The sequence below is a fragment of the Mauremys reevesii genome, linkage group 9 (assembly GCF_016161935.1).
Source record: "Mauremys reevesii isolate NIE-2019 linkage group 9, ASM1616193v1, whole genome shotgun sequence".
NCBI classification, from domain to species: domain Eukaryota; kingdom Metazoa; phylum Chordata; order Testudines; family Geoemydidae; genus Mauremys; species Mauremys reevesii.
Genome location: NC_052631.1, coordinates 4,977,538 through 4,990,776, shown reverse-complemented (window position 1 = coordinate 4,990,776; position 13,239 = coordinate 4,977,538).

The window sequence follows — 13,239 nt, the reverse complement described above, 5'->3', positions numbered from 1 at the left end:
AGCTGCCACGTCCACACTGTTATTTCTGCCGCTTTAGCTTGAGCCCTCTCGTGCGCATCTGTTGCGTCGGGTAGGGAGGGTCGCTCCCAGCTGCAGCCTGGCCATACCCAGCATGTCTTGGGGATGGGCCGCTGTTACCCGTCTGTCAAACGGAGCTAGAGTGACCAGACAGAAAGTGTGAAAAATCGGGACGGGGGCTGTGGGTAATAGGAGCCTAAAGAAGAAAAACCCTCAAATATTGGGACTGTCCCTATAAAATCGGGACATCTGGTCTCTCCTTTGTCTGGCTTGTGGATGCAGACTGCAAGCTCTCTGGGGAAAGGCTTGTCTCTAACGTGCAGCCCCCGGCCCGTTGGAGCTCAGTCTTGGTTGTCGCCTCTAGGTGCGATTGCAGTACAAATTATAACTAACTAGTACTATTGCTGTCCTGCAGATTCATTGCTGGGTGAAGACAATAAGCAGTTTAATTCATTAGCACTGCCCTGATTTTTGTCATACAAAATCTCTTTGTGTATTTGGTGTTTACTCCTTTAAAAGATACAAATGCCCCCTGGCTCCTGCTGCTCCTTACTCTCAGCTGTGCTCTGAGCAGCCTGGCCCTCCTTCCCCGCAGGGTCCGCTGTGCTTCATGCAAATCAGCGGCACAAACCCTCATAATTTCTGAGAAATATTTGAAATGCACCAAGCATTCTGTGCCTTTATTTGCAAACACTATTAACCATTTCCTGTTCCTGCCACTGCTGCTGCCATCTGATCAAATGTGCATTCAGTGGCTCCAATGTAAACGGAAAAAAAGATTCTCAGAGGGCTGCAGATTTCTAGCTCTGAAATTTACAATCCCTAAGTCCTTCTTGCCCTCCTAGGGAGCTAAATGGAATGCAGGAGCAACTGTCATCATTGGGGCTACTCTGTACCCCAAGGACCCGGGTACCACGTCTTGGAGACAAGGCCTGATGGGTCCTAATAACCACTCAGGTTTATTGATGGGCTGGCAGGAAAGGGGGCAGGTACCATAGGTACAGAGTCTTAAAGAGTTAAAGAGCTCCCCCATGAGTGCCGGGTGATGTCCAGCAATCAGCCTAGTCCACAGGCAGCTCTGTGCACCACTCTGAGGGCTTCTCTCCAGCTCCCTGATGCCACGTGGCTCCCTCTCCCAAAGAGAGCCCAGCCGCCTCCTGGTTCAGGACCTTTTCCTTTCCCTGGCCAGGGGAAGGGGAAGCGCAGTGGGGGAAAGGGCTGAGGAGAGTTGTGATCCCCTGCTTTGCAGATCCATCACATGGGCCTGCAAATTCCAGCTGTGACCGAGAACGTCTGGGGTGTGACGAAGGCTGCATTTTTGTTGGTCTCCCAAGAGTCCCCGATTTTGATGTTCCTTAAAAAAATATCTGTGACATTTTTAGCCACTCTGGGCCTGATGCCAAGCCCGCGGAAATGGTGGCAGAGGGACCTGCTCACAACAGGGGACTGTGAGCTTTGCATACAGGCAATGGGGTGCAACAGTCCGCGCTGAACAATTTCACAGAGAGCCTAGGGCCTGCTCCAACTCCCAGTGGCGTCAGCCGGAGTCTTCCCCTGGGAGTTCCATGAGGGGGGATCAGGTGCCCTGGAGACCTTGCATGTTTAACACTTTCCTTGCTGGAGGGGACTGAAGAACGCCAGGCACTCACTCTCCTAATGACAGCTAGGGCTCCGGGGTATGGTCACAGTAGGTGGGTGGGGTCCCCAGATTAGTACAGAAATACGACATCCTCATCAGAATTATTATAGAATCATAGGATTGTCATATTAGCTATTTATCTATTTGTATGTTTGAACTGGTTGAGATTGTTCACAGGTTTTGTTGCTGAAAAATGGCCTTTTTTTTGTACCAAAAAAATAAAAAATAAAAATCATTTTCTGTCTCTTTTGGATGAAAACTGATTTTTCTTTCATTTGCTTCCCCTCTTTCTCTTCCTTTTTCTCTCTCCTCCTCTTTTTCCTTTACCATCTTTCATAGTCCAAGTGAAAACAAGAAGAGAAATCATGGGAAGGGGAGCAGGTGGTGGGAATGGGGGGTGGAGAGAAGAACTGATAACTTAAAATGTTCTGTACTGAAAAGTTTCGTTAAAAACCCTATGGAAATGTTGGGAAAGTTCTTTTTGAAAACTTCAAACTAAACTTTGCAAAACCTTTGCTTTGATTTTTGACCAGCTCTATTCTTTCTTTCCTTTCTATGCTCTATACTGTGTCCACCCTTGTAATCTCTTTGTGCCTTACTGTTATCATAGGATTCCAGCAAAAAAAAAAATGCCATGGTTGTGGCTTAGGAAGAACTTTCTGGTTAGCCAATTTGTAGTTATCCAAATGTAGCAAAAATCATGTTTTTCACCCGTTTTTGGTTGCTACTGTTTCAGAATGGAAGAGGTGGTAAGGCAAATTCTGATCTCAGAGGTGCTGGTGTAAAACCTGGAGTGAGTCCTTTGAGCTGTTTTCAGAGTAGCAGCCGTGTTAGTCTGTATCCGCAAAAAGAACAGGAGTACTTGTGGCACCTTAAAGACTAACAAATTTATTTTAGCATGAGCTTTCGTGAGCTACAGCTCACTTCTTCGGATGTAGCTCACGAAAGCTCATGCTAAAATAAATTTGTTAGTCTTTAAGGTGCCACAAGTACTCCTGTTCCTTTGAGCTGGTTGTTTTAAGCTGGTGGTTCATGGTGCAGTGGTGATGGACAGAAGGACTCAAATCACCTTTTAAAAATACATATTAAAAGTGTAAAACAACAATCATGCCTATCCAGCCATTTGGTCATGCACCAACTGGCTATTTCTTCCTCTTAGAGAGAGATGACCTAATAAGGAAAGTTTGCCAGGAGTTCAGCGGGGTTTGAGCAGTTTCTGTTATGTACTGAATAGATGTGACATTACCAAAAATGTCAGGTATTTCTGAAAGGGAAAATAATTACATCTGGGTGATAGTTATCAAAGCACTGCTAGAATAATACCTGGCTATTTGTGCTCTATTTGCAAGGCTAGCAGTTACCGCATTAGTCATGTAGGCGTTTGTTTATAGCTCACGTGGATCGATTGAATACAGCTCCTTCTGGGTACCGCTGCAAAGCTGCTAGACTCGAACCTGGAGCTGCATTATGGCAAGGTGCAGCCAATACTCATGCACACCGGCCGCTTGGCATCTGCTCCAAAACCCTTCTGGATGTGGGGTCCGGACGCTGCACAGAGTATTGCCCATGGCCAGGCTGTCCTAGGCAGTGTGTGGCGCTGTCCTTTTCCCATTGGGGTTTGCAAGAGAGGGAGACACGGGCTGATTACATCGCACTTCGGGCCCCTCCCCTGTAAAGCGGGGACAAGAATACTTGCCTATCTCCTGCTGGCGACGGCCAAATGGTTACATTTCAAAATGCCTCCAAAGCACGTTGGGTGGATGCTAGAGAAGGGGAAAAGGGTGTAAGAAGCCCATGGCCATGAAGGATCTTCATGGTGGCCCCTGTGCTGGACTCTCCGGCCACTGAGCATTTCACAGAAATGGTGAGGATAGAACCCAGACCTTCTTTTTCCAAAAGCGCAGCCACTGCCCCCTGAGCAGAAGGAGAATCTCTTTTGCCACTATAAGGCCTTTGACACACAGCTGAGCTGTTCTGATTCCATCTAGCAGAGCGGAGTGATAGCTCGTGGTCTGACCCCAAGCCCACTGAAGTCTTTCCATTGATGACAGTGAGCTCGGGATAGGCCCGGAGTCACCAGCCAGTTTACCATATGATATTATTGCTAACGGAAACATGTTTTGTAGCAAAGGCGCTTTTTATTCTCTTGCAAACATGCCCACCACTTGCTCAGCCCCCTTGCCCCTTGCTCGCCCCCTCAGCCCCGTGGCCATGCCTGCTGCTGTTCCAGCCCACCGAGCTCCATCTTATCTGTTAAAACTAAACAGGGAAAAAATGTTCTTCCGATAGGGTCCCGGTTTTCGACCGGAAGACCCAGTTGAAAATGAACCCTGGCGGCTCTGTTCAGCATCGGGCCGTTAAAAGTCCGGTCGATGGTGCTGCACGGCTAAGGCAGACAAGTCCCTCCTGTCCTGGCACCGCGCTGCGCCCCGGAAGTGACCAGCTTCCTTTTGTGATGAAAAAGGAAACATGTTACGCTGGGAAAAAGAGTTGATGTGTGTCTGGATTTGCCCTGGACAATCTGCTTGTCTTTTCTATTCAAATGATTTCCCACAAAGCTCAGCGTAGAAATTACGTATTTTTTCTGTAAAAATGCCTATAATTTTGTCTGCAGATAAGTATGATGCTGTGATGAAGAAAGGCACTGGCCATTCAATTAATTGCTCGTTAAAGACAAGTTGTACATACTAGGGCACATCAGCTGCATTTCTAAACAAACAGCAACCTGCTACACAAACCATACACATTCTTCTCTACAAGTAATTGTTGCCCTGGCATCTAGGGCCACAGGAAATAAAATCGAAACACATGTAACAGCCCAGAGCATGAATTTTGCCTGAGTCAAATGGAACCCTCACGTCAAAATTTCTGAGTTCTGGTCTAAATTTAGAAGCTGTTAAGTTTTGAGTGGATACAGCAGTTTCTCCACCCCAGCCGAAAACAATTCCTTTGCTCCTTATTTTTAGAGCATGTGCTGGAAAGTTTGAGCAATCGTGCTATGGTTTGAATCAGACTCAGACTTTCAATGCATAGTTATAATGTCATAAAGTGGGCACGCAGCAGTATATAGAGATGAGCCCTATCTGAGATACAGTGTAACGATTTGTACTTCTGGAGCATCTTGCATCTACAGATACCCACGCACTAATTAACCCTCACCACCTCCATTGGATGCAGGAGGTTATTACCTCCATTTTACAGGTGGTGAAACTGAGGCACAGAGAGATCCCACACAAGTCTGTGGAAGAGTCAGGAATAGAACCAGGTCTCCTAACTCCCAGTCCTGGGCTTTGACCATGAGATCGTCTTACCTCTGATATTTAATTACTAGAACTGGTTGAATTATTTGTTGTGAATAAGTTGTTGAACACAGTTAGCCCTGTTTGATTGCCAAATATTCACCAACAAGTCCTGATTATGCAAATGTCTTTGTTATCCATAAATGTCCATTACCTTGTTTGGTCCAACAATACCTGCGCTATGGAATGTTTGTGAACTTCAACTGGTTCGTTATTCAGGCTGGGTGATTGGTCCCTTAAATCACATGGTATTGCTTCTAGGTTCCGGATTGGATGATGCAAACTTTTAAACAGGAAACAAACAAACAAACACACACTCCTGTTCACATGCAGATGTGGGCGTCTGTTCGGGTTGCCAACTTTCTACTCGCACAAAACTGAACACTTTTGCTCCCCCTGCTCCGCCCCTTCTCTGAGGCCCTGCCCCCACTTACACCATCCCCCTTCTCTCTGTCGCTCGCTCTTCCCACCCTCACTCACTTGCTCATTTTCATTGGACTGGCTCATGGGGTTGGGGTGTGGGAGGGGGTGAGGGCGCCAGTTGGGAGTGCGGGCTCCAGGGTGGAGCCAGAAATGAGGAGTTCAGGGTGTGAGAGGTGGCTCCGGGCTGAAGCAGTGGGTTGGGATACAAGAGGGAGTACAGGCTCTGGGCTGGAGGTGCAGGTTCTGGGGTGGGGCCAGAAATGAGGGGTTCAGAGTGCGGGAGAGGGTGTGAGGTGGTGTGAGGTAGTACCTGGGGGTGCAGACTCTGGGGTGGGCCTGAGGATGAGGGATTCGGGGTGTATGAGGGTGCTCCAGGCTGGGACTAAGGGGGTTTGGAGGGCAGGAGGGGGATCAGGGCTGGGGCATGGTGTTGGGGTGGGGCGGGAGGTGAGGCCTATGGCTGGGGGTGTGGGCTCTGGGGTGGATCTGGGGATGAGGGGTTTGGGGTGCAGGAGGATGCTCCAGGCTGGGACCAAGGGGTTCGGACGGTGAGAGGGGGATCAGAGCTAGGGAAGGGGTGTGGGGGCGGGTTGCAGGCTTCGGTGGCACTTACTTCAAGCAGCTCCCAGAAGCAGCAGCATGTCCCCTCTCTGGCTCCTACGCAGAGGCATGGCCAGGCAGCTCTGCACGCTGCCCCGTCTGCGGGCGCCGCTCCCATTGGCCATGGTTCCTAGGGAGTTCCCCAGGAGAGCCCTGCTCCAGCCAACCTGCTTCTTGGAGCACTCCCCTGCAACAGAGCTCTTTCAGCCTTTATAGGAATGACCTGATCCCTCCCCAGCTGGGTCTGATAAGCCTACCAGGCCCAAACACTTGTTCTTAAAGGGGCCTGTAGAGAGGTTAGCCGGGGGCTTGCCCCTCTCCAGGGCGGTGGGGAACCACACCGCCTCACTACGCACTGTTGATGTCTTGGGGGAATTAGTCCGGCGTGGGAGTCCCCCTCAGCGGCCCATATGGAAGCAGAAATAAGCATAGTAAGCCCGGGCCCTAGGTCAGCGCGGGCGATAATGAGGCAGGCGCGCAGGCCCTCGGGCAGGGGCAGAGCAGTAGCAATACAAATGGTAGCAATAAGCCCAGGCCTCCAAAGGGCCTGAGAGAGGGGGAGACTGTCACCTGCGAGTGGGGTGGTGCGGGGGGTCGCAGGGCCTCCCACTCCTCTGTGTCCCAGCCCAGGGCCCTAGCAGCGGTAGACGACCCGCTGCTCCGTCAGCGGGGATCCCGGCCGCAACACACCGACATGGGCTCTGGCAGTGCTGCACCCAGACTCGGGTCGGCTGCCCCCGGGCTACTTCCTTCCTCCCCCTCTTGTAGTACCTGGGTCAGGGTGGTGTCCTCCAGGGGGTCCAGCACCTGGGGTTCCTCAGGATAGCTGGTGACAGGCAGGCCCGACAACTCCTCCCGGTAGCTGGTACGGGACAGGCCCGGCAGCTCCTCCAGGTATGGGACAGGCCCGACAACTCCTCCCGGTAGCTGGTACGGGACAGGCCCGGCAGCTCCTCCAGGTATGGGACAGGCCCGGCAACTCCTCCCGGTAGCTGGCACGGGACAGGCCAGGCAGCTCCTCCGGGTAGCTGGCACGGGACAGGCCCGGCAACTCCTCCCGGTAGCTGGCACGGGACAGGCCCGGCAACTCCTCCAGGTATGGGACAGGCCCAGTAATTCCTCCTGGTAGCTGGCACGGGACAGGCCCGGCAGCTCCTCCCGGTAGCTGGTACGGGACAGGCCCGGCAGCTCCTCCCAGTAGCTGGCACGGGACAGGCCCGGCAACTCCTCCCGGTAGCTGGTACGGGACAGGCCCGGCAGCTCCTCCCGGTAGCTGGCACGGGACAGGCCCGGCAGCTCCTCCCGGTAGCTGGCACGGGACAGGCCCGGCAGCTCCTCCCGGTAGCTGGCACGGGACAGGCCCGGCAACTCCTCCCGGTAGGTGGTACGGGACAGGCCCGGCAACTCCTCCCGGTAGCTGGTACGGGACAGGCCCGGCAACTCCTCCGGGTAGCTAGTACGGGACAGGCCTGGCAGCTCCTCCGGGTAGCTGGCACGGGACAGGCTTGGCAACTCCTCGGGGTAGCTGGCACGGGACAGGCCCAGCAACTCCTCCCGGTAGCTGGTACGGGACAGGCCCGGCAGCTCCTCCCGGTAGCTGGTACGGGACAGGTTCGGCAACTCCTCCCAGTAGCTGGTACGGGACAGGCCCAGCAGCTCCTCCTGGTAGCTGGTACGGGACAGGCCCGGCAGCTCCTCCCGGTAGCTGGTACGGGACAGGCCCGGCAACTCCTCCCAGTAGCTGGTACGGGACAGGCCCGGCAGCTCCTCCTGGCAGCTGGTACGGGACAGGCCCGGCAGCTCCTCCTGGCAGCTGGCACGGGACAGGCTTGGCAACTCCTCGGGGTAGCTGGCAAGAGGCAGGCCCAGCAACTCCTCCTGGTAGCGGGTGCAGGGCAGGTTGGGCCAGTAGTTGGGTGCACCGTGGGGGTTTCCCAGTTGCAGGCTGGGCCGGAGGCGTCTGGCCTCCCCGGCGGCTGTCTCTCAAGTGAGTTCTGAGGCTGAGCCTTTATACTTCTGGGGCACCGCCTGACCCTCTGAGGGGCGGGTTCAGAGCTCCTAGCTCCGCCCACTCCGGTGTCCGGCAGGTCTCGTCCCTCTCCGGGGCGGCGGGGAACCACACCGCCTCACTACAGGGCCCTACCTCAGAACAGAGCTGGTGGCCTTAAAAGGGCAAGACCACCCATTACAACAACCCTTGAAATGCAGCCACCTCTGGGGTGGAATGTTGCAGTCATATTGCACCAGCATCCCTCCAGGACTGATTTTAGGAGTGGGAGAGTGAAGAAGGGTTTTTTTGAGGTTGCCCATCATCATGAAATCTGGGCTGCCAGAATGAGTCAAAAGTTTGCATGGGAGGCCCAGTGGTGTGGATTGGATTGGCCCAGGCGGACGTAGGGGCCCTGGGAGAGCCCAGGCATTCCACACTCACCCTGCAGTGACAGCTGCTGCAGCTCCAGTCCTGCATAGCTGGCTGGGCTCAGCTCCCACTCTGGGCGTTGTGACCTGATGCACAGGACTGTAGTTCCACTCAGGTTTGGCCCATCCACTCCTCTATCATGATGACTGGGGGGTGGAAGGGTGGGGACGGGAGGGCAGCTGACAAAATTCTCTGTTACTCAAACACTCTAGGGGCACCCACCTTTACCCTTCTGTTGCCTCAGGGCGTAACCTTACAAGCTGCGGGTTTGCGGGGTCTTTTACCAGAGAAAGAGACTTACACAGTAGTACCCTTCTTAACCTCTATTTATTACCAAAACAACAGAATACACTAAACATACAGTGCTCACCACTCCCAGTCTCAATAAGACAGATGAGTTTTTCTTGATGGCCAGTCAGGATCAGATCACCTGGGGGATTCCAGTTCCTGCAGGGTGTCATTGGCGGAGCGTTGAGGTCTGACAGTTCTGGGGCTGTGTCCTGGAGTTGGGTCCCAAAAACTTCTTTTTGGACCCCAGTTTATATAGTGAAACTTGAGCCTTGCTTAGCTGTACCGTAACCAATCATTTTATTAAAATATTACTAACCAGTCCTAACATTGTAACAAAATTCTCCAACCAATCATACCCCACCAGCTCAATTAATTTACACCTAGCAAAATTAATTATGTAACAGACAGAAACAATCAAAGAACCAGACAGAGACCGTACAGATAAACACTGGAGAAGTGGGGACCATAATGACAAACCAGTAAAGAAATGAGGATTTCACAACCACAACCACTGATAAGTGGTTTCTTGCCAGACAGATGCTGTCAAACTAAGTTTTCTTTAACCATCTTAAGATCTGTTTGTTTATCTGGTGATGGTGGGTGCCATTAGGCCAGGAGCCTTCTTAACAGCCCAATATTACCTTGTGCCAGGTTGTAATGGCCACACACACAAATTTGGGCTGGGGGCCAGGCCAAACCTGAGTGGCACTATGACCCCGGAGGTCACAACGCCCAGGGGGAGGGGGGAGCTGAGCTCAGCCAGCCCTGGTTGAGAGCCACTGTAGTAGAGCTCCAGGAGGATTTTAGGGAAGCAGAATATAGTTACCCCAATTGAGAACTAGCCAGTGCCCCAGGCTACCACTTCAGCTCTGTGGTAAAACCCAGTGGGCCGGGAATAGCTGCAGGGCTGCAGTTAACATCTCCCCCAGATGGGGGCACAAGAAAAGCAGAAGTCATGGGGAAAAGTCGCAGATCGGGTTTGACATTTCAACCCTTTTTTGGCCTCTTTCCCCCCAAACTCAGCGGCTGATTCAGTGCCTCCCCGCACAGACACACACGCTCACGTGCGATCAAAGGCCTCGCGTTTAGTACAATCAGACTTTTTTTCCACAGCTGGTAAAATCTAATCGAACAAGCCCGGTTAGAGTGGGCAGCAGCCGCACGGGGTAAAATGCAGCCGAAAGCTGGTGCCCGGGGAGCCTGGCCTCTGTGATATTTCAGAGGTTTCTACCTTGCGCTAAAGGAAGATGCCCTTGTAGTGGCATTCTTTGCCATGTGTGCAGGAAAAGAAGACAAGGGAAAAATCAAACCGACCAGCAAGGGTTGCCAAACCACCGGAAAGCTGCTGCTGGGGTGTTGCTGTGTGACTGCACTGGGGCGGGAGAGAAGGCAGGGGAATATCTGAGGGGTTTGTGGAGGGGCAGCGCTCCAGAGTTGGGGTGGGGGTGGCGGGAAGGCAGAATGGGGTGCTGGAGAGGCCTGTGAAGGAGCAACAATTGCTGGAATCTTCAAGCGAGTGCGCTGGGAGCAGGGCCAGATTAACCCATCCTGGGCTCTAGGCAGACATACACTTCTCCCAGCCGGGGCGGATGGCGAGTGAGCCTGCCCCACACACCCCATAGTGGCGGCTCCTGTCCCATGGGGCTGGGCCCGGCTCCCTGCTCTGGGGGTTGTGACCTGGTGCATAGGGTTCTAGCCCTGCTCAGGTTTCGGCAGCTCATCTGCGTGTGAGTGAGGCAGGCCGTACCCATCTCTAAGGTCTTGCGCATTGTCCACATTTAGGACCAATTTTCAAGTGTTCATAAAAACCCCAAGCCCCAAACCCCTAGAACAAAAACAGGCTGGATTTTTGATGGACACTTGAAACCTTCCAACTCGCTTAGATAGCTGCTAGAGAGAAGGAGCCTCTTTTTTAAAGTTATGGTGAGGCCCCAAATCTCCAAAGAACGCTCTTTCTTGTGAGATTTTGACCCAAGATGGCAGAAATCTCACAAGCTCACCTGAGTGCACATCATTTCCGCTGCAGATGGTGACTGACATTTCAAGAAAGCAGAACGCAAGATTTCCTTGCCATTAAGTTCTGTCTCAGAACACTAGCCCAGATTCAGCCTCAGGTCTAAACCAGAGCCCTGGCGTAATGGGTTTCCCTTCGCCGCAAGTGCACTTCCTCCTGGCCAGGCATCTAGGGAATCTGCCTGATCTGACGCCTGCTTCTGTCTCTCATTTGTGCTGAGTCCCCGTTCACGCCCCGGGAGCTGCAGTGCCCCCTGTTGGTGGCTTGGTCCTCCCTCCAGCCAGGTCACCACAGGTTTTCCCCTTCTGGGGTTTCAGAGTCTCGCTGGACTGGACTGGCTGTGCAGGTATTGTTCCCGGCAGTCCTCCAATTCAAGGCTATGCCACTTTGTCAGTGGCTGCTAGGGGGAACCCTGGCCTGCCCACTACTCTGGGGTCCAGCCCAGGGACCCTATACTCCACAGCCAAGGTGTGCTCCATCCCAAACCTTGCTGCTGTGTCCCTGGACTGCTTTCTATTCGTCTCTATCACATTTCCTTATCCATCACCCTTCTGGTACGCCCTTCCCTCAGGGACAGGAGCCCAGGGCTTCTGTTCACCCCCTGGGTCTCTCCTTTCCTCTCTAAGCCCAGAGACTGCCTGCAGCTCCCTGCTACTACAAATATCCGATCTTTATCATCCTTTCCCAACTTCTCTCCCACCCAAGCTTCATCAGTAATTTATAAACCCCTGGGCCTCCCCGCAGGTGCACCTGTAAAGGTTCATTAGCTTCTTCTGGGCCACATTAACCCTTTCAGGGCTGATGTGGGGTGAACATCCCATCAGACCTACGTTAGATCTACTCCAGCCCCAGTCTGAAATCTTACCATTTGTCCCATCTCTAATTAGCAGGCTGGCTCCTGTGCCATCTAAACCAGTGGCTCCCAACCTTTCCAGATGACTGTACCCTTTTCAAGAGTCTGATTTGACTCATGTACCCCTAAGTTTCACCTCACTTAAAAACTACTTGCCTACAAAATCAGACATAAAAAAATACAAAAGTGTCCCTGCACACTATTACTGAAAAATGGCCGACTTTCTCATTTTTACCATATAATTATAAAATAAATCAATTGGAATATCAATATTGTCCTTACATTTCAGAGTATAGTATATAGGAGCAGTAGAAACAAGTCTTTATCTGTATGAAATTTTAGTTTGTACTGATTTCGCTGGTGCTTTTTATGGAGCCTGTTGTAAAACTAGGCACATATCTAGGTGAGTTGATGTACCCCCCAGGGAAGACCTCTGTGTACCCCCAGGAATACACGCACCCTTGGTTGAGAACCACTGACCTAGACCACCCTGCTGCTGGATTTGAATGCTGTCACCGAGCACAACAGCAAGCACGGAAATTTCTCAGATTACATTGACAAACAAGAGCAAATCATGAATTTTCCCCCAAGACTCTCTAGAGGTAATGAGATTCCATTCAAGAGATGCAGGAAGAACCATAGAACGGGGCGGTTTCATCATAGTTGATTTCCTATGCAAATGTTAGTCAGCACAGCAGCCACACAGAAGCAAAGTGGGTCAAAGTGGAAAAGACCCATGTGCTATAGATCATCTATCTAATCATCTGTCATAGGTTTTTCTAAGGCCCCTCGCACTGTGGTATCTAATTGTCCTCTAGCCCTCTTCCTTGCCAAACTGGCCTTAAGATTTTCTGTATACAGTTCCCTTGTGTGTGGGGGAAGCACCTTCTTCTGGATATAACATTTATCTTTAGTCCTCTTCATTTTAGACAGTTATAGTCTGGGAGATGGGATGGCAGAAAAATCTACCATCATCATCTACTTCAATCTCTTGAGTGTGGGCACAGCCTGGTACTCTTGTTGGCAGTCTCAGGTCATGAAAATCTCTCCCTCTCTCTGTCCCTGTCTTTCCCTGGATAACTCAGAGGACTGACAATGGCCTGTAGGTTGTAGGTCTGAATCCAGGCTAGGTGGGTGATGAATCAAAATGGCTGCCATCTAATGGCTGTTCGGCCTACGTGAACTGAGTCTGGTGGCCTCACTCCAGTTCCCCGTCGACAAGTGTCCCCTTCTCGAGCCATTGGCACGAGCTAATGCCCCAGTTGGGAATCTCAGCTGAGAAGCCAAGGAGCAAATGGAGACCGGGGGGTCCGAGAGACCCTTTCCACCGCTAGAGGTGACCACTTAAGGGCAAAGGCTGAGGGGACCTGGTGGGAGCTTAGGGGAAGTGTGATGTACTTGCTGTCTGGATAAACAGAGGAGTCCCGTCTCTGGGGCTGTCAGGCTGGGAGCTGTCACCAGCCCTATAAAAAGTCAGAATAAATAATACAGAGATAAGCGCTCCCCCAGTCACAAGCAGAAAACGCAGAGCAGTTTGCCTGGCAGGAGCAACCTGTGGGTGACGTCAAGTGTGTGGCAAAGGAAATGCGGCTCAGGGCCCCCTCCCCCTTCACTTGTGGTCTCGTGCCTCCGACCCCTAACGTTCTGCTGATGCCGCTTTCTCTTCTGTGCGGGTGAATGGCG